General features: G+C 44.8%; 1 protein-coding gene across 5 annotated transcripts in view; it reads right to left on the reverse strand.

Annotated features, from left to right (window-relative positions):
* ATP8B1 (ATPase phospholipid transporting 8B1) overlaps positions 1–25,258 on the reverse strand; it is a 149,103-nt gene extending 123,845 nt beyond the window's left edge. For 3 of the 5 annotated variants that reach the window (XM_033238578.1, XM_033238599.1, XM_033238569.1), the window contains exon 1: positions 24,923–25,257. The gene's annotated coding sequence lies outside the window, so the exon portion shown is untranslated. Of the gene's footprint in view, positions 1–23,871; positions 23,969–24,922 lie in introns of those variants that run through there. The other 2 variants (XM_033238594.1, XM_033238583.1) reach the window with 2 other exon arrangements.
* Between the last annotated feature and the right edge of the window lie 290 nt (positions 25,259–25,548).

The following is a 25,548-nucleotide window of genomic DNA, read 5'->3' on the forward strand; positions in this document are numbered from 1 at the left end:
GCCATATTTTATTCACTAGAAGGGCATCACTAGGTCTAACCCCTGCTCAAGGGAGGGGATTTCCCAGAAACAGAAGAAATCACAAATTACACTTAACAAGAATCCTGAGATATTTTAGAAAGGTTCCAAATTTGGCCAAAAGTAGCTTGAGAAGGCTCTTACGGACCAAGCATAAGAAGTCTAGCAGAGCTGGGTGCAATGGCTCACGCCCGCAATTCCAGAACTTTGGGAGGCCGAGGTGGGCAGATTGTTTGAGCCCAGGAGTTTGAGACCAGCCCAGGCAACATAGCAAAACCCCATCTCTACAAAAAATACAAAAATTAGCTAGGCATGTGCTTGTGGTCCCAGCTGCTCTGGAGGCAGAACTGAGAGGATCACTTGAGCCTGGGAGGTTGAGGTTACAGTGAACTGTTACTACACCACTGCACTCCAGCTGGGTGACCGAGTGATACCCTCTCTCAGAAAAAAAAAAAAAAAAAAAAAGAAGTCTAGCAGCAGAGAGAAATTACTTCACTCAAACCAGCATTGAGAGAGGCAGATAATTAGGAGCACTCACAGACAGAGCTGAAAGGCTCCCAGAAGGGGCAAAAATAAAATGTAAAACTAATCTTTGAAATCCAAAGTTAGTGTCAGGTATAGCCTAATGTTCACTTTTTAATGTTAGCAACACCGAACATGGTATTTCTACCTTATTTTTGGTATAATTATCCATTCTTAACTTTTGTAATGAAAGAAAAAATAGGGCAGGGCGCAGAGGCTCACGCCTGTAATCCCAGCACTTTGGGAGGCCAAGGCGGGGGTGGATCATGAGGTCAGCAGTTCGAGATCAGCCTGACCAACACGGTGAAACCCCTTCTCTACCAAAAATACAAAAAAATTAGCTGGGTGTGGTGGCGGACGCCTGTAATCGCAGGGACTTGGGAGGCTGAGGCAGGAGAAGTGCTTGAAAACCCGAAGGCAGAGGTTGCAGTGAGCCGAGATTGCCCACTGCACTCCAGCCTGGGCAACAAGAGCAAAACTCCATCACAAAAAAAAAAAAAAAAGAAAAAAATAACATAGGTAAATTAACATTTATAATATTAAACAGTCTCTTTTGGCTAAACCTGTCATAAATCACCACAGCATATAAATAAATGCTAGAGCTTAGATGCTGAATAAACCAACTGGCCTTGAAGCCCGTGTTTCTAATTCTCATAACAGATTTATTATGAATCTCAAATTTCACAAATTTGTCTATCTATGTAAAATTGTTTTGGAAGATGTCAATAAGTGTAGAGAAATGTTTAAAATCGGAAGTTAGAAAAAGGTAAACATTAGTTTTTAATCTTTTGCTTACTTGAGTAAACCCTTGAAAGGATTAAAAAATATCCAACTTGTGAAATTTGTTTAAAGTCCTTTTAAAATAAAAATGCATAAATGTATAATTACTCTAAACCTAACTGAAGACTTTATAGAATTCACCCAGTTTGAAAACAGAGGTCTTCTGGCCTGTCTCCCAAGTCACTATGCACAGCTGTGGGAAACATCCTGTTGTATGTTTACATATATTAACAGCTTCGGGAATTTCATAATTAAAACTATGGTGGGCTGGCTTCCAATTCAGGCAGGCGGGTGTGGGGGTATGGAGAGTGGGCGAACCGGAAATGAAAACAAGCTTCTCGAAAGATGGAGGGAAAGGAAGTCATAATTAATTACTTAGCAATCAGGAGTCCATATAGTTTGCCAGTTCTAAATGCTGGAGGGATTTCATTTAAACTCTAAGAAATACACTTGTTCAATCCTTACATTTTGCGACCTTCAAAATCTCTTAACTGGCTTCAACCAAGAGGTTGCCTGATGGAGGTAATATTGTACATGATATGTAAAAAACCTTTATTTTTCTGTGGACAGTTTCACCCCAGTAGAAGGAAGCTGTGGTTTCACCTTTCTCTCTTTTGTTTTTCCAGCATGCCCACCCCTCCTCCTGACATAACTGATTAGGAAAATGATTTCTAACTGGTCAAGAGTCCAGCCTCGATAGCCATGTCTCTGATTCCATCAGAATTTCTACAGAAGACAATTTCCTTGTCTCAGCAAGGTATGTATGATATATGTGGCCTGGTCAGTGGCCAGCTGCTCAAACAGAGCTGTGTTTGGGTCAGTCCACTGTTTAAAATGTTAAAATCAGACATGAAGACCGTTCACGTAACCACTGCTGGTCAGATATGAGTAATCTCCAAGAATACCAAAAAAGGAAGCTTAAATCCTGATTGGTCTTCTTCAAAATCACTTGGGAAACTCCAGAAAGGGAAGGGATAAAACACAGGAACTTCTACTTTTTCAAAGTCTCCCGAGGTGATTTTTAATCCTCAAAAGTTGAGACTGAGTTCCTGATCTAGGTTGAAGTGTAATGTGAATTCCATTCTTGCCAGTAGGTGAGTTACTTTGATCATTATCTTTATTCTTGAGACTATTTCACTCCATCTGGAGAGAGCTTTGTCGAGTTTTGGCAACACTGCAGCGTTGTTAAAATCACAAAACAGAACCACCTGTTTTTGAGCTATATAGGTTATTGGAAAAAAATCTCCAAAATTCTTTATTTTTACAAGAGGAATCCAGAGCTCAGAAAGATTAGGGGAGGTGAGAGTGCTGAACTTGCATTTAGTCTCCCTGTGCCTCAGTGTCTCCATCTGTAAAGTGGAAATTAATATATTCATTAATTAATCAGTTATTGAATGCCTACTAGGTTGTGGACTCTAGGGATGAAGAAGATATGGTGATCTCTCACTATAACTTAAATCCTAACACAGACTGTTACAGTTCAATATGGGAAACATAGGCAGGTACAGTGGCTCGCACCAGTAATTCCAGCACTTTAGGAGGCCGAGATGGGAGGATAACTTGATGTTGATGCCAGGAGTTTGAGACCAGCCTGAACAACATAAGGAGACCCCCTGTCTGTACAACATTTTTTTTTTTTTAAATTAGCCAGGCATGGTGGCACACACCTGTAGTCCTAGCCACTCAAGAGGCTGAGGCTGGAGGATGGCCTGAGCCCAGAAATTTAAAGCTGCAGTGAGCTGTGTATGATCAGGCCACTGCACTCCAACCTGGGCAACAGAGCAAGAACCCATCTCTAAAAAACAGTAATAATAATATTTAAAATACAGTAAACGCCAGGAGAAGACAATATGATCAGATTGCAGTGGGAGCTTGGCAAAACCATACCTAACCCAGCCTGGGAAGCACATGGGAGGCCTCTGCCATAGGCCAGAAAGCTGCTGCAGTGAAATCCATTTAATTGGAGAATGGAGCAGAAACGGCAGAAGATGCAAAGTTGACCTGCTGTCTATAGAATTTGCGAAATAAGATGAAGCAATGGTTTGCCAGCAGCAAATAACTACACATAAATGAGCTATGAAATTAAGTAAAATTAATCAAGGCCACCCACAGCTGCTGCATTGCAGATGCCAATCCAGCATCCTTAAGTTACACCATTCATTTATTTCCATCATTTTCCCCACAGGTTTATATCTAGACATTTCCATAAACCCAAGTAAATTTTTTATGCATGTAGGCATCCTATTAAGAGTCTACTCTTTATAGGGTGTCTACTTTCCAAGCTGTTCTCTGTCTTGACTATGCACGAGAGAATCAGCCGGGTTTATCCCAGATTGACTAATAAGACTCTCTGGCAAGGAGAACTCAGGCATCAATGTTTTTGATGCTTCCCAGGTGAACTTGAGAATCTCATTTATCAAAAAGTCAAGAATGAATGGTGCGCACACACACACAGACAGAAAATTTTTCAGTCACCTCTGGTTTATGCATTTTTAGAAAGGCTCCAGATAATGTGAAATCTATTTGTTTGAGCCTTGACTATAATATGATCCTTTTAGGAAAACAGATTTACTGTCTAAATGATACCTGGCTCAGATTAATTCTAGTTTGTCTTTTTTTTTTTTTTTTTTTTTTGAGACGGAGTCTCACTCTTGTTGCCCAGGTTAAAGTGCAATGGCACAATCTTGGCTCACTGCAAACTCGCCTCCTGGGTTCAAGCAATTCTCGTGGCTCAACCTCCCGAGTAGCTGGGATTACAGGCGCCCACCACCATGCCCAGCTAATTTTTTAATATTTATTAGAGACGGGGTTTCACCATGTTGGCCTGCCTGGTCTCAAACTCCTGAGCTCAGGTGACCTGCCAGCTTAGCCTCCCAAAGTGCCAGGATTACAGGCGTGAGTCCCCGTGCCCAGCCTAGTTTGTCTTTTCTAAAGATGCACTGGCTGATGGGAGGCAGGGACGTTCCTAGAAATATGACAGGTGACAGAGAACACACTGTCCAGGTTAAGAATGCTCTACAGAGAGACTATAAAATAGAAACTGTAAAGATTACAGGGGAAAGAGGGCATCTGATGGAACACAGGCATGGATAAGATAATATTTATGTATCTTTATGGTTAACAAAAGTGCTAACATGCTTCCTGTGGTCCTTTGAAACTGATGACAGGCACACAACAGGGTGGACACATATGGTTTAACAAACAAGTCTTTTTTATGTATTTATTTCCTTTAATAATATAGAAAGACTGCAGAGAATAAGAACTTTAAAAATATCAAATATGCCTGGTAGATGCTGCCTTAAGTGAAGCAAGACTCCTGATATTCACAAGAAGAGACAATATAAAAGGAAATTGAGGGCCAGACACGGCGGCTCACGCCTGCAATCCCAGCAATTTGGGAGGCCGAGGCAGGTGGATCACTTGAGGTCAGGAGTTCAAGATCAGCCTGGCCAACATGGTGAAACACCATCTCTACTAAAAATACAAAAATTAGCCAGGCATGGTGGCATGCACCCGTAATCCCAGCTACTCAGGTGGCTGAGGCAGGAAAATTGCTTAAACTGGGAGGCGGAGGTTGCAGTGAGCTGAGATCGTGCCACTGAACTCCAGCCTGGGTGGCAGAGCAAGACCCTGTCTTAAAACAAATAATAAAAGTAAAACTAAAAAAGGAAATTAAGCATTGAAGAAAACACAGAAGCTGTCTCCTCTACCATACATTGAAGGGCACATGGTGACAGAGCTGTTGTCATTTCAACAGTATTTCTGGGCTTCCCCTGTTCTCTACATCCTTGCTACTCAAGAAAGAAAGAGGAGCAGAGGGCATAACTCAGGAGGGACTCCTATTTTAACTTTAACTGGGGTGGGCAGAGACTATGCTGAAGAAATGACACTTTAGCCAAAGGCAAAAGATAAGGAGCCATTCAAAGGAAGAGCTTTTCAAGCAAGAAAGCAGCAAATCTGAAGTTCCTGGGACAGGAAAGGACTCGTCATGCTTCAGCAACTGAAGTAGAAAAATAATGGAATTTGCAGGGGGAAGCCAGGGTCGGGGCAGGCTGGGCATGGTGAGCTGTGGAGAGAAGGTGGCTGTTGTTAAAACCACAGCATGAGCTACTGAAAGGGTTGGCAGGATCTGAGTGGGTACTCTGGTTTGGAAGGGGCGGGGTAGAAACGTAGCCCTCATGTGAGAAGGCTACTGGAATGGTCCAGGAGAGGGAGGATGACAGCTTGAACCTCGTGGATGGCAGCGGAGATAGAGGTTATTGGGTGGAGTCAAGGTCTTCCAGAGGTAGAAGCAACAGGCCTTGGAGATGGATTGGAAATGAAGGCGGGGTGCGGTCTGGAAGAGAAAGGGGTCAGAGATCGAGTCCAGGCTTAAGCCAGAAGGCTTAAGCACCAGCTAGAGGGGTATCATCTTCTCAACTGATGTCAGAGTTCAGTGCTCAAGGTGCTGCGTTTAGGGTCATGCAGGAGAGTATGAAACGTGCCTATGACTAAGTCCTGCAGGACCATAGCGTTTTAAGAGGACTCCTACCCATGGTTTAGGGTAGAAGTCCTCAACCTCAACCCTAGTGACATTTTGGGTAAGATACTTCTTTGTTGTGGAGGCTGACCTGCATATTGTAGGATATTTAGAAGTATCCCTAGACACTTGTAGCATCCTGAATTGTGGCAAGTTAAAATATTCCCCAGGGAGCAAAAGTCACATCTGGTTGACTAAGTTAGGTATACTTTTACAAAGTCTTTAATAAACTCCTGCCTGTCTTCCATCTCAAAAAGTTCACAGGCAGGCCAGGATAAGAGCTTCACAAATCATTTCAACTTTCTCAAGTTCCGGCTTTGTTGACAAGCACCTAAAATTGACTTTTAAAAACCAGACCTAGTATTAAGGTGGATGCTGCCTCATCGAATTAGGAAACAATTGGAGTTATACTAACCCCAAAATACACAAGATCTTGAAAACTCTTTATCCTTTGTCTTTTGACAACACCATAAACCCAAAATAGAACAATAAGTGGATATAGCTGTTAGCTGGTTTTTCCCCTGTATGTAAATATTTCATAGCTCAGAGTTATGGGATGGCGTTTATTTCCAAGTACTGTTTGTAAAAATATCTTTAACCCAAACTCAAATGCCACAAGAGTCCATTTTTTCCCAAGTAGATGCTTAAACAAATTCCTGGTATTTTTGTTGCGTTTCCAAAATATGGCAATAAGTACCAAAAGTTAGTGCAAAATCTTTAAATATCTATTTTTGTTGTTGTCGTTGTTTGTTTGTTTTGTTTCTTGAGATGGAGTCTTGCTCTGTTGCCCAGGCTGGAGTGCAGTGGTGCGCTCTTGGCCCACTGCAAGCTCCACCTCCTGGGTACAAGTGATTCTCCTGCCTCAGCCTCCTGAGTAGCTAGGATTTCAGGCACACGCCACCATGCCTAGCTAATTTTTGTATTTTTAGTAGAGATGGGGTTTCACCATGTTGGCCAGTCTGGTCTCAAACTCCTGACCTCAAGTGATCCACCCGCCTCAGCCTCCCAAAGTGCTGGGATTACAGGCGTGAGCCACTGTGCCCAGCTGTAAGTATCTATCTGTGTTTGTGACTATTTTACTAAGTTATGAAGTCTAAGAAAGAACTTGATTATTCTCCTCTGGCAACTTAGGAAGGAGTAAAAGTCATAAAATTCACTTAATTAAGCTACGGTGGATTCTTTTTATTGTAGAGTCACTATAAAAATAGCCAACAATTATTGGTTCGATGTTGTTCAATGGCCTTCTCTCTTGTAAAACGTGCCTTTAATAATGGCAGCTAATGCTAGTGCCTCTCAGTGTGGAAAGGCATGTTTCTGACTTCACTATTTAGTATATAATTATAGAACAGCTGCTACAATTTAAGAACTGCGCTGGGGGCTGAGCTACAACATGAGTCTTGCCAAGGTGCTATTCTCACCAAGGTGGCCACTAATGTAAACACAGACAAGTAGACCAGCAATGACAATATAACTCAGGGATGCTACACCCCTGGGCCCACATCTGTCCTGCTTCTCACCTGCTTAAGGTGACAGGACTAAGGAATCCTAACACATCTTTTCCTGCTGTGGCTGGACATGACTTCAGAATCCTGCTCATCAAACACCTCTCAGCCAGGGATTTTCAATCTGGAGCAGGCACCAGAATCACCTGGAAGTTTTGTTAGGACACTGACTGCTGGGTCTTAACCCCAGAGCTTCTGAGTCAGCGAGTCTCCAGTTGTGCTGATGTTGCTGGTCCAGGACCATACTTTGAGAACCAGTGTCTAGGCAACCACCACTGATCAAGCCACATCTGAGATAAAAGCCAGCTACCACCTCTGAGGTGGTACCACCCATGCTAGGATGAGAATGGACAGGGAACCACCAGAACAAAGGAGGGGTCCCTCACTTTGGTGTGGGAAAGCCAAGGAATCAGAAAATCTTCCAGGAGGAGGTAGCACCTCCTGGAATATTTGCAACTATACGATGCTCAGAGCTAGTCTAAAAATGGTGCCTGTAACAGTCAGAGAAACAAGCACAGAAATTAAACAAAAATCCCAGAATCACCTTTTAAGTGGAGACCAATTGGTCCAGGGCGGAGGAGGGGAGAATCCACTAAATTTAACATAAACAGGACATTGGAGCTGAGAATGTTGCTGGGTATCTTCTAATCTAAGCCCCTTTATTTCTTTTTGTCTTTTTTTTTGAGATGGAGTCTAGCTCTGTTGCCCAGGCTGGAATGCAGCGCTGCAATCTCGGCTCACTGCAACCTCTTGAATCCCGGGTTCAAGAGATTCTCCTGCCTCAGCCTCTTGAGTAGCTGGAATTATAGGCATGCGCCACCATGCCCGTCTAATTTTTGTATTTTTATTGAAGACAGGGTTTCACCATGTTGGCCAGGCTGGTCTCAAACTCCTGACCTCAAGTGATCCACCCACCTCGGCCTCCCAAAGTGCTGGGATAACAGGTGTGAGCCACCGTGCCCAGCGAAGCTCCTTTATTTCGATAACAAAATGTGTTCTTCTAATAGTTCATGAAAACTAGCAACACAAAAAAATGTTAAAGGGTGTTTTTAAAAATTAAGGTTTGCTTGAAAGAGATATTATTATCTTTTTTAATGTCTAGTAAGGGGTATTGAAATACAGCAGATAAGGAGAACAGTATCAACTTTGGAACAGAAAAATGACCCCTAACAACTTAGAGCTTGGACAAATTTGAGAGTTTACAAAGACTGCCAGACAGGATGTTACGTTAGAAATACATTTAAGCGATATTAAAATAAGTATTCAAATACAAAATTTTGAAGACAAGCAACTTTGTAATATTCATATTAAATTCTAAGGGTATTCTGGACCGGAAATCATTGTATAATGTCTAAGATATCATGGTAAACAAAATTTTACGAGCAAATAAAATGTACTTTAGTTCTCGCAATAGTCACCAATCTTTATATACCCTTAGTCCTCTGCTAAGTGCAATTAAAGCCATTTTATGCTTACTGATTTCCTTATGACACACACAAAAGAACCTAAAAGATGACATAACTTCATCTGATAAGAAGTGGGTCTAAGAGCTCCATCTAGAACACTGCAGTGGGGCTCCATCTAGAACAGTGGAGCTCCATCTAGAACACTGCGGGTGCAGCTCCATCTAGAACACTGTGGGTGCAGCTCTATCTAGAACACTGTGGGTGGAGCTCCATCTAGAACACTGTGGGTGGAGCTCCATCTAGAACACTGTGGGTGGAGCTCCATCTAGAACACTGTGGGTGGAGCTCCATCTGGAACACTGCGGTGGGGAGCGTTGGCTCCGCTATACCATTTCCTCTTGTAATTTTGGCTTCTTTGCCATGAGCTTCTTTTTCAAAGCTGGCTTTGAGAGTCCATTGATTGCTGATATTTACAGATTTTTAATTTTTAAAAAGTCTATTACTTTAAAAATGCTCTAAAGTTTGTCAAACCTTGGGGATTAGGTACCTTTTTGAATGTCAGTATTTTTTCTGGAGGTTTAACATCTATCAAAATAGAGAAAAAATACCTTTAAAATACATAAGCCTCATTTGAAATTTTGCAAATCTTCTAAAGGGTCCTATATAGTATCCATTGTGTAGACATAACAGTACTGGATAAAAGTGAGTATTAGTCCCAGATACTTGGGAGGCAGAGGTGGGAGGATCCCTGGAGCCTAGGGCTTTGAGGCTGCAGTGAGCCATAATTAGACACTGCACTCCAGCCTGGGCGACAGAGTGAGATTCATCTCTAAAACAAGACAAAGTGAGTAGGGAATGAACAAAATAAAATCTATTATATATCCCTGCTACCAGAAACACATATATTTTATTGTCATCTGGACCTACAATGCTTGAAATTATTTACAACCTGTAAATTTTAAAATTGGAAGCTTATGACAAATGAGGTCACAGAGAGGCATGGAATTACAATGAGAGGGCATCCTATAAAACATCAGGTCCATCATTTGAAGCACGAAAAATTGGACCTTAGAAAATTAACCGGGCCGGGCGCGGTGGCTCAAGCCTGTAATCCCAGCACTTTGGGAGGCCGAGACGGGCGGATCACGAGGTCAGGAGATCGAGACCATCCTGGCTAACACGGTGAAACCCCGTCTCTACTAAAAAAATACAAAAAACAGCCGGGCGACGTGGTGGGCGCCTGTAGTCCCAGCAACTCGGGAGGCTGAGGCAGGAGAATGGCGTAAACCCAGGAGGCGGAGCTTGCAGTGAGCTGAGATCCGGCCACTGCACTCCAGCCTGGGCGATAGAGCGAGACTCCGTCTCAAAAAAAAAAAAAAAAAAAAAAGAAAATTAACCGGCCGTGCATGGTGGCTCCCAACATTTTGGGAGGCCAAAGCGGGAGGATCACATGAGGCTAGGAGTTCGAGACCAGCTTGGCCAACAGGTGAAACCCCATCTCTACTAAAAATACAAACAATTAGCCAGGCGTGGTGGTGCACGTCTGTAATCCCAGCTACTTGGGAGGCTGGAGCACGAGAATCGCTTGAACCCGGGAGGCAGAGGTTGTAGTGAGCCGAGATTGCTCCACTGCACTCCAACCTGGGCGACAGTGAGACTCTACCTTAAAAAAGAAAGAAAGACAGAGAGAGAGAGAGAGAGAGAGAGAAAAAAAAAGAAGAAAAAGAAAGAAAGAAGAAAGAAAAAAAGAAAGAAGGAAGGAAGGAAAGAGAAAGAAGGAAAAGAAAGAGAAAAAAGAAAAGAAAATTAACTGCTCATCACTGAACTAGAGGTTAGAAGAGTACCCTAACCCAGTTCCTGGCACCACCCACTCCCCCAAACCCTGCTTCCCTTGTGTTTCTCATCTGTTCCATGGGGATAATTCCTGTCCTGCAAACTCCCAAATGAGGAGATTTTAAAACTATGAAGTGCACTTTGGGAGGCCGAGACGGGCGGATCACGAGGTCAGGAGATCGAGACCATCCTGGTTAACACGGTGAAACCCCGTCTCTACTAAAAAAATACAAAAACTAGCCGGGCGAGGTGGCGGGCGCCTGTAGTCCCAGCTACTCGGGAGGCTGAGGCAGGAGAATGGCGTAAACCCGGGAGGCGGAGCTTGCAGTGAGCTGAGATCCGGCCACTGCACTCCAGTCTGGGCGACAGAGCGAGACTCCGCCTCAAAAATAAAAAAAAATAAAAAAAAATAAAAAAAAAAAAAAAAAAAAAATAAAACTATGAAGTGCTTTAAAAATGTAAAGAATTGCTATTATTAGCTGAGGTCAGCCAACCATTCAGTGACTCACCAGAGCTGACATCTCCTGGGTTTGTTTCCCAAAACCGGGCTGCTGTTTATTACAAATCATAGTTATTAAAGATGGAAAAAATATCACAACACAGCCCTTTTAGGAGAATAGGAAAATCAATCCTCCTCCCACTCCCACTCCCAAATGCAACAAAATGCTTGGCAGATCCAGGAGTTTCTATAAGGAGCTTGAATATACAGGAAGCCCACAAATTACAAATGATTTTGTGTTCCAAGAGTTCATTTCTGGGTGGGTTACCAGATGAAATATAGGACACAGAGTTATGTTGGACATTAACATAAAGAACACATCATTTTCAGTATAAGTCAGTCTCAAACATTGCATAGGACATAGTTATACTAAAAAAAAATTACTCATCGTTTGTCTGAGATTCAAACTGAACTGTGTCCTGTATTTTTATTTGTTAAATTTGGCAACCCTATCTCTGAGTCATTTGGATCGATTTTCCAACCTTCCCCTACGAGTTCTTGGAAAGAACCTTCGCCTTGTGAGTCTGGAAACACGACTGCAATTTCTGGTTTTGTCAATTACTAGTTCTGAGACTTCAGGCAAGTTATAATTCCTTTGCTTGCAAAAAGAGACGAGGAAATTAATACGCCATGGGACTAAGTGGGTCAATACAACACGTGGAAATACAGTATATTGAGCACAAAAGCAGCACTACTTTGTTATACCACCCCACACACGTGAAAAGAGTGATTTGGTTTTTAAGTCAGGCCACACAAGCCAATTTTAAAAGTCGGTTTTCTACAAGAAATTCCCTGGCTTTAGCAAGTTCCTATACCATACAAAGCGCCCCTTTCCCACATATGAGAACGTTTTGAGCCATGTATGGTGGTCTTGTCCACTAGGCAGCTCTGCATCAGCCCTCCACCCTGTCATCTTTGTCCATAAAGCAGGGCTTGTGACTTTGCACAAACGCTTTTTTTTTTCTCACATGTACATACTTTGGGGCCAAAAAATAGTTGATTACTTTACAAAAGTTAGTCCAAACTAAAAGGCTGATACCAACTATAGGAAGCACTGGCTTCTGAAACGTTTCCAGCATCCACAAGCAGCTCCTTAAACTCAATCCTATGCTGCAATTCCCAAAATTGTGTCTCCAACCCAGACTTCTGAATCACCAATGCTTGACCTCCGACCACACCCAGGTGTCCCAGCAACTCAAACTAAACATGATCGAAGCTACGTTCATCTTCTAAAACTACTCCTTCGCCTCAGTGACACCATCACCTTTTGTCACTTATGTTAGAAATCTGAGAATTGTCGACAATTCTCTTCTTTTACATCTTCAAATCCAGCCCATCACGAAGACCAGGATTCCCCTTGTGAAGTGCAGCTCCTACCTTCCACCTCTCATCCCCACTCCCGTGATCCGGCCCAAGCCCCCACCCTCTCTCTCTCATGGACACTGCAGCAGCCTCCCAAATTTCCTCTCCTTGCTTCTGGCCTCATTTCCTGCCCCACCCACCCCACCCCCACAAACAACCCATTCCCCATATCATGGTCTCTGGATTATCAGCCAAAACCAGGAATCAAATCACATCACTCCACTGCTTAAAAATATGTTAGTGACTTCCTATCAGATTCTCTGCAGTTTGGTGCCTGCTTCCCTCATACAATGGCAGCCCCAGCTGTCACCCCTGGTATTCTGGCCTCTCACAATTCCTAGAGCACAGCACTAAGCTCTCACCCACCCCAGGGCCTTTGTACATGCTGTTCCCATTGACTGGACCACTATTCCCCTGACTGGTACCTTCTTATCCTCTAGGTCTCAACTTAAGTATAACCTCCTTCAAGAGGCCCCACTCCCTGGGCCATTTAAAAATTATGCTAAAATAGACAAAGCATAAAATTTACCATTTTAACTACTTTTATTTTATTTTATTTATTTTATTTTTTTGAGATAGAGTCTTGCTCTGTTGCCTAGGCTGAAGTGCAGTGGTGCGATCTCCACTCACTGCAACCTCCGCCTCCTGGGTTCAAGCAATTCTCCTGCCTCAGTCTCCCGAGTAGCTGGGATTACAGGCATGCACCACCACACCTGGCTAATTTTTGTATTTTTTAGTAGAGATGGGGTTTCACCATGTTGGCCCGGCTGGTGTTAAACTCCTGACCTTAGGCAATTTGTCCACCTCGGCCTCCCAAAGTGCTGGGATTACAGGCATGAGCCACCACGCCCGGCCTTTAATGCCTTCTAAGTGATATTAAGTGCATCCACATGATTCTGCAATTACCACCACCACCCATCCCTAGAAATTTTTCATCTTCCCAAAGTGAAACTCAGGGTCCATTAAACACTAACTCCCCATTCTTCCCCGGCCCAGCCCCTGGCAACCACTGCTCAATTTTCTGTCTCTATGAACTTGACAATTCTGGGTACTTCATATAAGTGGAATTGCAAAATACTTGTTTGTCCTTTTGTGTCTCACTTATTTCATTTAGCATAATGTCTTCAAAGTTCATCCATGTAGCATGTATTAAAATTTCCTTCCTTTTTTCTTTTTCTTTTTCTTTTTTTTCTGAGGCTGAGTTTCACTCTGCTGTCCCTGGTGGAGTGCAGTGGTACGATTTTGGCTCACCGTAACCTCCGCTCCTGGGTTCAAGTGATTCTTGTGTCATAGCCTCCCGAGTAGCTGGGATTACAGGTGTCCACCGCTATGCCTGGCTAATTTTTGTATTTTTAGTAGAGACAGGGGTTCACCATGTTGGCTAAGCTAGGTCTCGAACTTCTGGTCTCAAGTTGTCCCCCAGACTTGGCCTCCCAAAACGCTGGGATTACAGGCATAAGCCTCTGTGCTCAGCAAAAATTCCCTTCAATTTTAAGGCTAAGAGATATCCTAATCACATGGATACACCAATTTTGTTTATTCATTCATTTGTCAGTGGATGCCTGGGTTCCTCCTAGGCCATTTTAAAGTAGGTCCTCATTATTCTCTTAGAAATATCTTATTTTTCTTTAAGGCCCTTATCACAGATTATAATTCTAATATCAAATTGTTTCATGTCTCTTTTGTTCAATATTTTGTTTAGTCTCTATCTCTCATCGAACTCTCGACAACCCTGTAAGCTCCCTGAGGGGAAGGGCATGTCTGCTTTATTCCTCACTGTATTTACTGGCAGTACCTGGCAATGTAGTGGGTATTTAATAAGTAATTGTTGAATCACTAAATGAAAGAAAATCACTAGGCCACCAGAAGGCCCCTTGTCTTTAGAGTCACAGTCACTGTGCACTTTGTAATCAATTGTGAAGGTGAGCAAATGAACACTTACATCCACACACACATATTTGTAGCTCTCTGGGCACAAAACATTCCTTTTATAACATGTCAGTCTATTTGCAACTAGCACACATTTCCATTGCCTGTGCATCTTTTCAAGAATGTATCATGTGCAAAAGTAGCTAGTGTGTTTGACAATATAAAGAAATTAAGTATTGACAAACAATACAATATGGATGAATTTTTTTATTAATTTTTTTTTTTTAACAATTTAAAAAAATTGAGACAGGGTCTCACTATGTTGCCCAGGCTGGTCTCGAACTCCTGAGCTCATGCGATCTGCCCACCTCAGCCCCCCAAAGTGCTGGGATTACAGGTGTGAGCCACCGTACCCGACCATAATATACATTGAAAACATTATGCTAAGTGTAAAAAGATGATCACAAAAGATCACATATCATACGATTCCATTTATATAAAATGTCCAGGATTGGCAAACCCACAGAAGCAGAAGGTAGATGAGAGGCTGCCAGGGGCTGCAGGGACAAGGAGATAAACGAGGCACAGCTCAAAGGCACACGATTTCTCTTAGGGGGTGATGAAAAGGTTCTAACACAGATTGTGGCAATGGGTGCACAGCTCTGTAAATATACTAAGAACCACTGAATTGTGTATTTTAAAAGGCTGAATTGTATGGTACATGAATTAGATCTCAATATAGTTGTTTAAAACAAAAAATCCATGTGTATGGAGATGGGGAGTGGCTGGAAAGAGCTAAACCCCCCAATTAGGCAAAAGACAAACAGGATAGGGAAGGGGACTAGGGGCTTGTGAGTGGCAATACCTGCGACAGCAGCCCTGGCAGGACAGCCTGTGGGTTACAGACCACCCTCCTGTCAGTGAAGTCAAGTCCTCTGCTTCCTGAAAACCGTCTCTTTTCTAACAATGCCCTTTCCTCCAAACTAGGAAGACAGGCTGACGGTAAACACAAAGTTCTGTGAACCAAAGCCTTATATGTATGTTTCTGAGGAGCCTCTTTATAACCTAGTTGCAAGTGATCTGAACACAGCCCAGCGAGTTCCCAGCATTTGAAACTCAGATTTCCTTTTGCAACCCAGGTTCTGCCGAGAAGGTTGTCTTTGGCTCCTCTCTCTCTCACACCCCACATCTAATCTCTCCGGAAGTCCTGTTGGCACTTTGATCTATCAAAATAAAAGTTGCACGTATGCCTATGTCCGGTCCCCTTCTCTCTGTGTCCTTTCTTCTCTGTCTTTCTCAAGAATCTGACATTTCCGCTCCACAGCTACCATCCTGGTGGACACTACCACCCTGGCAAAAGCTTCCACCCTCACTTGCCTGGCTTTGTCTCCTGCTTGAACTCCTGGATTGGGAACCTTCTACCTGGGCGGGTCTTCACACAGATCACGCCACTCCAAGGAGCAATGCCCTGCACTGAGCCTCCATCTTCCAAGAAATCAAAGCCAAAGTCCTTACACAGCCTGGCAAGCTCTGCAAGACCTGGCTCCCCTTCCTCTCTGCCCTTACCTCCTTCTTCTCTTCTCTTCCCCACTCACTCATTGGAGGAACAGCTAGATAAGCCAAGCACTCTTACCCTAGGGCCTCTGCAGCAAGTTGGCATTAAATAGGAAAGTGGGTGGACACCTAGGGATAGTAGTATTTTGGGTTGGCTTCAAGCTTTGATGGGTTTTTGTGTGTTTTGTTTTACTTTAAAAACCTGCTTTTTAAACATGCAAATCCTTATTTGACTAATTTTCAGGGCACAATATGAGTATAAACTCATATGAGAGTCTATTGTTCTCTAGAAACTACAGATTAAGGTGTCTTGAACAGATTGACATCTAATTATTACACAAAGGCATCTGGCTTTTATACCAGGACACCTAGAAGCACATTGTTATAGGGGTGGAACATCGGATAACTCTGCCATGCTATAGTCTGTCACTGACCTTTTGCCTTGCCATGGATTCTGCCCTCAGGGGAAAAACAACTCGACATTATTAAAATCAAAAAAAAAAAAAAGTCAATTCTATGGAATGTCATCTCTGGAAGGTGGCTGTGGTTAGCAGAGATGGCCAGATGGTGGGGCTACAACCCTGGGCCTTTTACACCCACCCTGACACAGAGGAAAGAGTCACCCATAGCACAGACCAGTTGGATGATAGAATGCATACGAAAGGCATGTGGCGCACGCCTGTAATCCCAGCTACTTGGGAGGCTGAGGCAGGAGAATCACTTGAACCTGGGAGGTGGAGGTTGCAGTGAGCTGAGATTGCGCCATTGCACTCCAGCCTGGGCGACAGAGGGAAACTCTGTCACAAAAAAAAAAAAAAAAAAAGAAAAGAAAAGAAAAGAAAAGAAAAGAAAAAAGAAAAGAAAGAATGGCATATGACCGCCAGCTCAGTGAGAGCAGCTGCAGGTGAAAAGGAGAGGCACGTGCTGCCTTCAGGCGTCTTCACCACCACCCTCCTCCCACATTCCCTGCATTCTTATTTCCATGCTACTCTGGAGGAAAGCATGGTAATAAATACTATAATATGCAGCCCTGCCCATCTCATTTATGAAGGATACATTTTACCAAACTGAGTAAGAGGGGCTCAAAAACTGACATGAACAAACAGATACGTGTATGCCCAGGTCCATGGCAGCATTAGTCACAATAGCCAGCGGTGGGCCAGGCGTGGTGACTCACACCTGTCATCTCAATACTAGGAGGCAAAGGCAGGAGGATAGCTTGAGCCCTGGAGTTCAGCCTGGGCAACATATCAAGACCCCCATTACACACACACACACACACACACACACGCACACACACACACTTTTTTTTAAATTAGCTGGCTGTGGTGGTGAGTGCCTGTAGTCCCAGACATTTGGGACGCTGAGGCAGGAGGATGGCTTGAGCCCAGGAGTTCAAAGCTGCAGTAAGCTATGATCACACCACTGCACTCCAGCCTGGGCAACAGAGTGAGACCTTGTCCTAAAAAATTTTTTTTAATTGAAAAAATTACAATAGCCAGAGGTGAAAACTACCCAAATATCCATCACAGATGAATGGGTAAACAAAATGTGGTATGTGCATACAATGGAATATTATTCAGCCCTAAAAAGGAAGGAAATTCTGACTCATGCTACAACATAGATGAACCTTAAAGATATTACACTAGTGAAATAAGCTAGTCATAAAAGGGCAAATATTGTGTGATTCTACTTAACCTGAGGTACTGTAGAATAGTCAAATTCATGGAGAAAGCAGAATAGAGGTTACAGGGACCAGGAAATAGGAAGAAAAGGGTAGTTACTCTTTCGTGGACAGTGTTTCTATTTGAGATGATGAAAAGTTCTGAAGGTGGATGGTGGTGATGTTTGCACAACAATGTGAATGTACCCAATGCCACTGAATTGTCCACTTAAAAAGGATCAAAATGGTAAATGTTACGTTATGTATATTTTACACTAAAAAAAAAAAGATCAGGTGCAGTAGCTCACACCTGTAATCCCAACACTTTGGGAGGCCAAGGTGGGCGGATCACTTGAGGTCAGGAGTTCAAGATCAGCCTGGCCAACAAGGTGAAACCCCGTCTCTGCTAAAAATACAAAAATTAGCCCAGTCTGGTGGCCATGCCTGTAATCCCAGCTACTTGGGAGGCTGAGGCAGGAGAATCACTTGAACCCAGGAGGCAGAGGTTGCAGAGAGCCGAGATCGCACCACTGCATTCCAGCCTGGAGGACAGAGCGAGACCCCATCTCAAAAAATAAAAAAATAAAAAATTCCCATGGAATACACTTCGGCACTAAGAAGACAAGATCATGAGGAACCTCTCCTCCTCTCAAAGTTGTACTGGTACAAATCAGGGCACAGATTTTCTTTTAATTCTTACAATCTTTGTAGTCTGATGAACTTCACACACTTAAAAGTCCTTATTGTAACAAAAGTTCTGGAGGTTGCTGGGTGCAGTGGCACATGCCTGTATTCTCAACTACTCAGGAGACTAAGGTGAGAGAATCACCTGAGCTTAGGAGTTCGAGACCAGCCTGGGTAATATCTTGAGACCCTGCCTCTAAATTAGAAACAAACAAACAAACAAAAAAACTGGAGGTTGTTACAGCATCTGGAAGTTGATACAGCAGCTACTAGTGCCTGACTTAGAGGACTCACACTTTAATTTTTCAGTATAAAGATAGGAGCATTATTTCCCAGCATGAAATGTACAAAACCTACCCATCTCCCCAGTGAGTGAATATTTAAACCACTCAAGTCAAAGGGTTACCTATGTTGTTGTTGTTGTTTTTATTTGTTTGTTTGTTTTTGAGACAGAGTCTCACTCAGTCGCCAGGTTGGAATGCAGTGGTGCAATCTCAGCTCACTGCAACCTCTGCCTCCTGGATTCAAGCAATTCTCCTGCCTCAGCCTCTGGAGTAGCTGGGACTACAGGTGTGCGCCACCATGCCCAGCTAATTTTTGTATTTTTAGAAGAGACAGGGTTTCACCATGTTGGCCAGGATGGTCTCGATCTCTTGACCTCATGATCTGCCCGCTTTGTCCTCCCAAAGTGCTGGGATTACCGGTGTAAGCTATGTTCTTATAGAAAATGTTAAGTGTTCCTCCTGGATTTACAGATCATGCACAGAAATCTCAGAGGATCATGTCAGTAATTCACTAAGTTCCAGGAAGAGAAAATAAGGATTTGTACACAAATCACACCACACTCTATAAAATAAATAGTTCATCCAATCCATGGAAGCTTCCCTAAACAGCAAGAATAGACATTCTGATACTAAGTGAAGGACAGTATTTAGTGGCTGAGGGTTTCCAAAGAGGATTTTCTAGTGCAGCTCAATTTCAATAAAGGTTAGAAAACTGTTTTCAAACACTACTTGCACTAAATCAAACAAACCACAACTCCAGTGGAACGAAAGACACTCGGCAGCAAAGTAACAAAGCCATAAACAACAGCCCTGTCAATAAAGACCAAGCTACCAGCCAAAGGTCAGGCTCCACAGTACTCAGTGCAGAAGTGCCAGGCTTCTCAATCACACTGGGGGGATGGTGGCCTTCGCCACTGAAAGGCTGCCCAGGAACACAGGTGACCCTCCCCTCCAGGAGTCAATGTCAGACTGACAGCTGGTTTCCCACTCCATCCCCACCACAGCATCCAGGCCCATTTGTCACCTATTAAATGCAAATATACTAGATTGAAAGACTGATAAAGAACACAGATCTTCCAAGCGGAAGTGGCCTGGGCTGTGCCCCAGGACCTAAGGAAACCATCCCTCCATGCAAAGAGGGACAAGGTCCCAAGCAGGAAGAGAGCAAACACCCGATCTGCTTGCTTGCTTGCTTGCTTGCCTTCCTTCCTTCTTTTTTTTTTTTGAGATGGAGTCTCGCTCTGTCGCCCAGGCTGGAGTACAATGGCAAGGTCTCAGCTCACTACAACCTCTGCCTCCCAGGCTCAAGTAATTCTCCTGCCTCAGCCTCCCGAGTAGCTACAGGCACATGCCACCACACCCAGCTAATTTTTGTATTTTTAATAGAGACGAGGTTTCACTATGTTGGCCAGGCTGGTCTCGAACTCCTGACCTCATGATCCGCCCACCTCAGCCTCCCAAAGTGTTGGGATTACAGGGGTGAGCCACCACACCAGGCCTCTGATCTGCTTTCTCACCAAAGAAGAAACCCAACTCAGGCCCTCTGTGAACCCCACAGACTTCCATGAAGCAGAGAGGTATACCAAGGTTCTCTGTCGTTAGCAATGCCTACCCAGGATCCACAACTAAGAAGACCACAGAGAGCAATGAGCCTTTCAAGAAGCCACAGGGTTCAGAAGCTGTCGAGTTTTAAACAGAATAGTAATTAAAAAACAAAACAAAAAAACAGGAGTGTGGGTCAGGCATGGTGGTTCACACCTGTAATCCCAGCATATTGGGAGGCCCAGGAAGGAGAACTGCTTGAGCCTAAGAGTTCAAGAGAAGCCTGGGCAACATGGTGAGACCCTGTCTCTACAAAAAAAATAAATAAATAGCTGCGCACTATGGCACCCACCTGCGGTCCCAGCCACTTGAGAGGCTGAGGTGGGAGAATCACCTGAACCCAAGAGGTCAAGGCTGCAGTGAGCCATGTTCGTGCCTCTCCCCTCCAGCCTGGATGACAGAGCAAGACCCTGTCTAAAGTAAATAAATAAACAAAAATTAAAAATAGAAAAACAGGAGCGTGGAGGATGAGGGAGAGAAGAGACCAACTGAAGTGAGGGGTAAAGGGGGCTCAGGAGCATTCCACAGGCTTCTACCGTGCAGGAGGAGGTAGCACCCAGGTGAGACAGCAACCAGGCCCCCTCACAAGTTCTCCTGCAAGGTTAAGAGGCAAATGAGCACTCTGGTCCTCTGAGCCACCTGGGCTTAAGAACAATAGTGTGGATCGGAGATTAGAACCTTGCCCCTGCTCTGGGGAACTCTGTCTTTCCAGTGCCTGGTGCAAATGGGCACTGATGTTTGCAAAGTAAATAGTAACTTGTAGAATGATTCCTGTTTCCTACATAGCCCAGGAGAAAGGCAATGACTGGGTGAGTGATATTTACAAAGTCATAGCAACAACACAACGATGTATTAATGACTACCTTTTACTGAGCTGTGTGCTAAGTCCTCTACCTAAGCTATCTCCTTTGGAACTCATCACAGCCTTGTGAGGCGGTACTATTATTATCCCATTTACAGATTAGGAAACTGAAGCCTAGAGAGGCAAAGTAACTTGCCCTAGGTTATGCACCTAGGAAGCTATGAGGCCTGTATTTCAATCCAGGTCAAAGGACTCCAAGGCTGGCAACCTCCGTTTCACTGCTGCCTCTGGACTGCTTGCAGGGACCAGTTATGAAACGTATTTCTCATTGTGGAAGGGTTGGGCAGCAATTTATTTAAAAGTGCAATGCATTTATAAGTATCAGGGAAAGTACTAATATGGCCTTAAGATTCAGATGATAAAAGTTATCTGTTTTTTAAGAAAATGAGGCATGGTGCAGTGGCTCATGCCTATAATCCCAGCACTTTGGGAGGCCACTTTGGTGAACTGCTTGAGGCCAGGAGTTTGAGACCAGCCTGGCCAACATGGTGAAACTGGTCTCCACTAAAAATACAAAAATTAGCTGGGCATGGTGGCACACGCCTGTGATCCCAGTTACTCGAGAGGCTGAGACACGAGAATCACTTGAACCAGCGAAGAGGAGGTTGCAGTGAGATCATGCCACTGCACTCCAGTCTGGGTGACAGAGCAAGATTCTGTTTCAAAAAAAAAAAAAAAAGAAAAGAAAGAAAAGAAAAGAAAATGAGAAACAAGACTGATATGTACACATACACAGGTATATATACATGCACATATCTATATATATACATGCACATGTATATGCTTTCAGAATCTTCCTCCACAATACCAGGTCTTCAGTGACAGAGGACCTCAAAAGATCTTAGACTAGGTATTACTTTTAGCTGAGCACAGGAATGGGGATTCAGGAGTAACTTGGTTAACAAAATGAAAAGATAACCTATCTTCTTTTTATGTTAACTTCTGACAGCAAATTAATTTTTACTAATAAGTAAGAAAAAGCCTACAGGCATGAATACAGTTAATCTAACTAAATGTCAACAGACCTGAAAACTCACAAGATACCTGAAGACACCACAAAGAAAAACTTTCCAGGAGACTAAACTAGAAGCCAGTACAGAAACAAACTCTAAAATTAAGTGCTTAAGCAATTGAAAAGGCATCTCTGTTTTAGAGAGGTTTGGGACATAAATTGTTCTAGGGCCAAGCACAGTGGCTCACGCCTCTAATCCCATCACTTTCCAGCACTTTGGGAGGCCGAGGCAGGAGGATTGCTTGAGGCCAGGAGTTTTAGATCAGCCTGGGCAACATAACAAGGCTCTGTCTCTATTTACTTGATTTATAAAAAATTTTAAAAAACAACTTGTTCTGGTACCTAAAAAGCAAGTTCCTCTGCATTCATGAGTGCATCGGTTTCTTTTTCAGTGAGCGACGCTAAAGAGCAAAGGTAACTCGTAAAAATCTCTCTGGAGTTATAAGAATTACCTGCATTCTGAGAATGTTGCTTAATAAAAACTAAATTGGAATTTTAATTCGTAAAGCAATAAAATATTAAAAATATACCAGATGCCGGCAATAATAGTATTTTTAGATATCAGTCTAATAAAGAAAGTAAGAAACCAACATTCAAACACTGACTATGTATGAAGAATATTCATATGTTCTCTGATTTAATTCTTCCAACAATCCAAAGAGATTGATAATATCTTCCCCCCTCAACAGAGGAGCAAACAGAGGTTCAGACAACTTAAGAATTCATTTAGTTTATACAATTAGCAATTAAAAGAACTGAAATCTGTGGGCATCTAAATTCGTATGTTTTCCACTTCTCCTTGCTTCTAAAGGAAGGAAAAGAAAGAGGAAAGAGGAGTGGACGGAAGGAAAGGAAAGGAATATTCTACAGCCAGATCTGGTAGTGATTCCATTAGCACTAAGATCCCCTAGACTGAAAATCAGATTAAACATAAAATCAGTCCTGAACTTGCCTTACTACTGAAGACTTCTTTTTGCTAAGCCATTTGCTTTACCACATTATTATTTTAAAACCTCTATTAAACAAAAAACAAAATGAAACCTCTCCCAGTTCTATCACTAGGATGTACTAACAAGTGCACACAGCTGTGTATGTTCCTTAAAATCCATAAGGAAACCTTGAAAGGAGCCAGAGCTGACCTCACACAGGTGGTATCTGTATTGGACAGTAATAATCACACAAGTCTTGCTCGGCCCTTAATAACCCACACAAAGAATCACTAAGTTACTAAAATACAGCCACTGGAAAATGACAAATGCACAAAGTGGTTAATGTTCTTTCCCAAAATTATAGCAAGGAAAGCTCCACTACATAATGAAAATCATTAAGAGGATTCAGAGGAGTTAACTGCAGGCAGGCGTGACTTCTCCCCCAGAAAGTAATCAGCTAATAAGCATTAATTATCTTGTGCACAGTCTATGCATTTATAATAGGGTTTAATAAAGCCTTCAACAATAGACCCAGAATTAATGAATGGCTTCTTAGTTCTAACACAAAAGTAGTCCTTAGCCGATGAAAATTAGCGCTTCTACTTCACATCTGCTGTTGTGTCCCCCATTTTTACGGGTTCATATTCACTATCCCTAGAGGCTTTATCACGCGTCGTTTTTTTAGTTTTTGTTCCTGAAAGCAGTTAATCTTCATCGATAACCTACCGTGTGTTGGGTGATCTCCAAACATCCCACTAGTGTTTTCTTTTTAATTTCCCATGGGTAGGGGCAAAATTTTGAAGGCAATACAACCAGGAAGATGGGAGCGAATATTTTCTCACGCCAACAGGGAGGCCAGTTTCCGGCAGAGGGACTCGGCAGTGTTGGGAGCTACCCAGGAAGGGCTTGCAGCCCCCCAAGGGCACCGTGTGCAGGCCAAGGGGGTCGGGTAGGGTTGAGCGGGGACTCACCCGGCAGAAAGGCGGCCCAAGTCCCCCTTACTTTTGCGTGTCAATCCCCCTCTCCCATTTTGCATCCTTACTGCACCCCAGTCTCTTCCGTACAGCTGTCACGGATCTGCGCTCCGAGCCTCCCCTAACCGCCCCCGCCCAACCCTGGCGGGGAACACAGGCACACGCCTCCCTCGGAAAAGTTGGGCGGACACTTCAGAACTTTTCTTTCACTTTGGGGAGAAGGAAGGAGTTGGAGAAGTGGGGAGGGGGGTGTTAAAGCACTGGGCCATTCTCTGCAACATCTCCCCGCGCCCCCCCCCCAAGTAGTCCCTCCGCGTGCACACAGCGAGGTGACAGCGCCCCGCACCAAACTGCTGAGGGAAGGAGATGCCTGCAGCCTTCTCAGCTGGGCTGGCGGACGCGACCCGACAGTCACCGGAAAAACAGTGTCAGTTTTCCCCATCACCTCCCCTCCCCATCCCACAATAAAGCGCACGGAAGATGTCTGCGCGTACCCGGCCCTGCAGCAGGAGCTGGGAAGTAGAGCGATCTCACCCCCTCCATCCCTCCGGCAGGTGGGCTGCGGTCAGATACGTTTGGTCCGCAAGTCCTTTACGGACACGTTGGCATCTGCTCCCAAAGAGCGCCCCAGCAGAACCTGGTCACTGGGGACTCCCAGAGGGGCGGTAGCCACCGCACAGAAGCCAGCGGCATCCCCCAAGGAGCCGCAAGCCCTACCTGGCTTAACCCCTAGACGTGTGTGTAGCTACCTATCGAAGAACCCAGACACCCCGAGAGTTCCCTCCTCTAGGCAGGTGAAAACCCCACGGAACTCTCCGCAGCTGCCCGCCCAGCTGGCAGTGTCTCTCACGCAGTCCCCGAGGCCACGGGGGCTCCCAGCACCTCCACCCACCTGTGCGGGCTTGGGAGTACTAGGGCGCGGACAGCTGCTGCCGCCGCATCCCGTATCTCCAAAGTGCGGCGGGAGCGGCCAGGAGACCTGCAGGACACCGCCGGGCCAGCGGGCTTGGGGAGGTCCGGGGGCCCCCGGCGCCGCTCCGCTCCTTACCTGGCGCTCGCTGGGCCCCGGCTGGGGCATCCGCCGGGTGCGCGCGGCTCCGAGCGCTTGCTGCGCACCTGGCCGCAGACACCGCCCGCCCGGCCCCAGCCCTGGCCGCCGAGCTAGCGCTGCATGGCGTACGGGGGCTGGCCGGGGGCCCCGGGAAGCGTATCCAGTTGGCGGCGGCACCTCCGGCTCTCGTGGCTCGCCAGTGGCTCCTCCGCCTTTCCCCGCCCCGCGTCCTTGCACCCTTCCTCTGCAGCCGCCCTTTTCTCTCCGCTCCGCGGGACCGGCCAAACTGGTTTCTCAGCTCGGGGAGGTGCCTCTCGTCACCCTCCAGCAGCCGCAGCCGCCGAGCCGCGCTGGGGCTGGGGCTGGAGGCGGGCTCGGCCTTCTGCCCTCCCTGTTTCCCTCCCCAGGGCGGAGAGGGGCTGGACTGCAAGCCCCCGGGCGGCCCGAGGCGGCCCAGGTCCGCTTCTGTCCCACGCCCTCCGTGAGTCCTGGAGTCAGGTGGGCACCCGCGTCAGTCTTCCGAGTCCAGCCTGCGACCCCCTTGCCTGGCCCAGCCTGAGACCTGGCTACTGCAGCCGCTCTCGGCTCCCCGGGGGCCGCACTTGCTACCCCGCCTCTCCAGC

Source organism: Trachypithecus francoisi, unplaced genomic scaffold (assembly GCF_009764315.1).
Source record: "Trachypithecus francoisi isolate TF-2019V2 unplaced genomic scaffold, Tfra_2.0 Contig01474, whole genome shotgun sequence".
NCBI lineage: Eukaryota > Metazoa > Chordata > Mammalia > Primates > Cercopithecidae > Trachypithecus > Trachypithecus francoisi.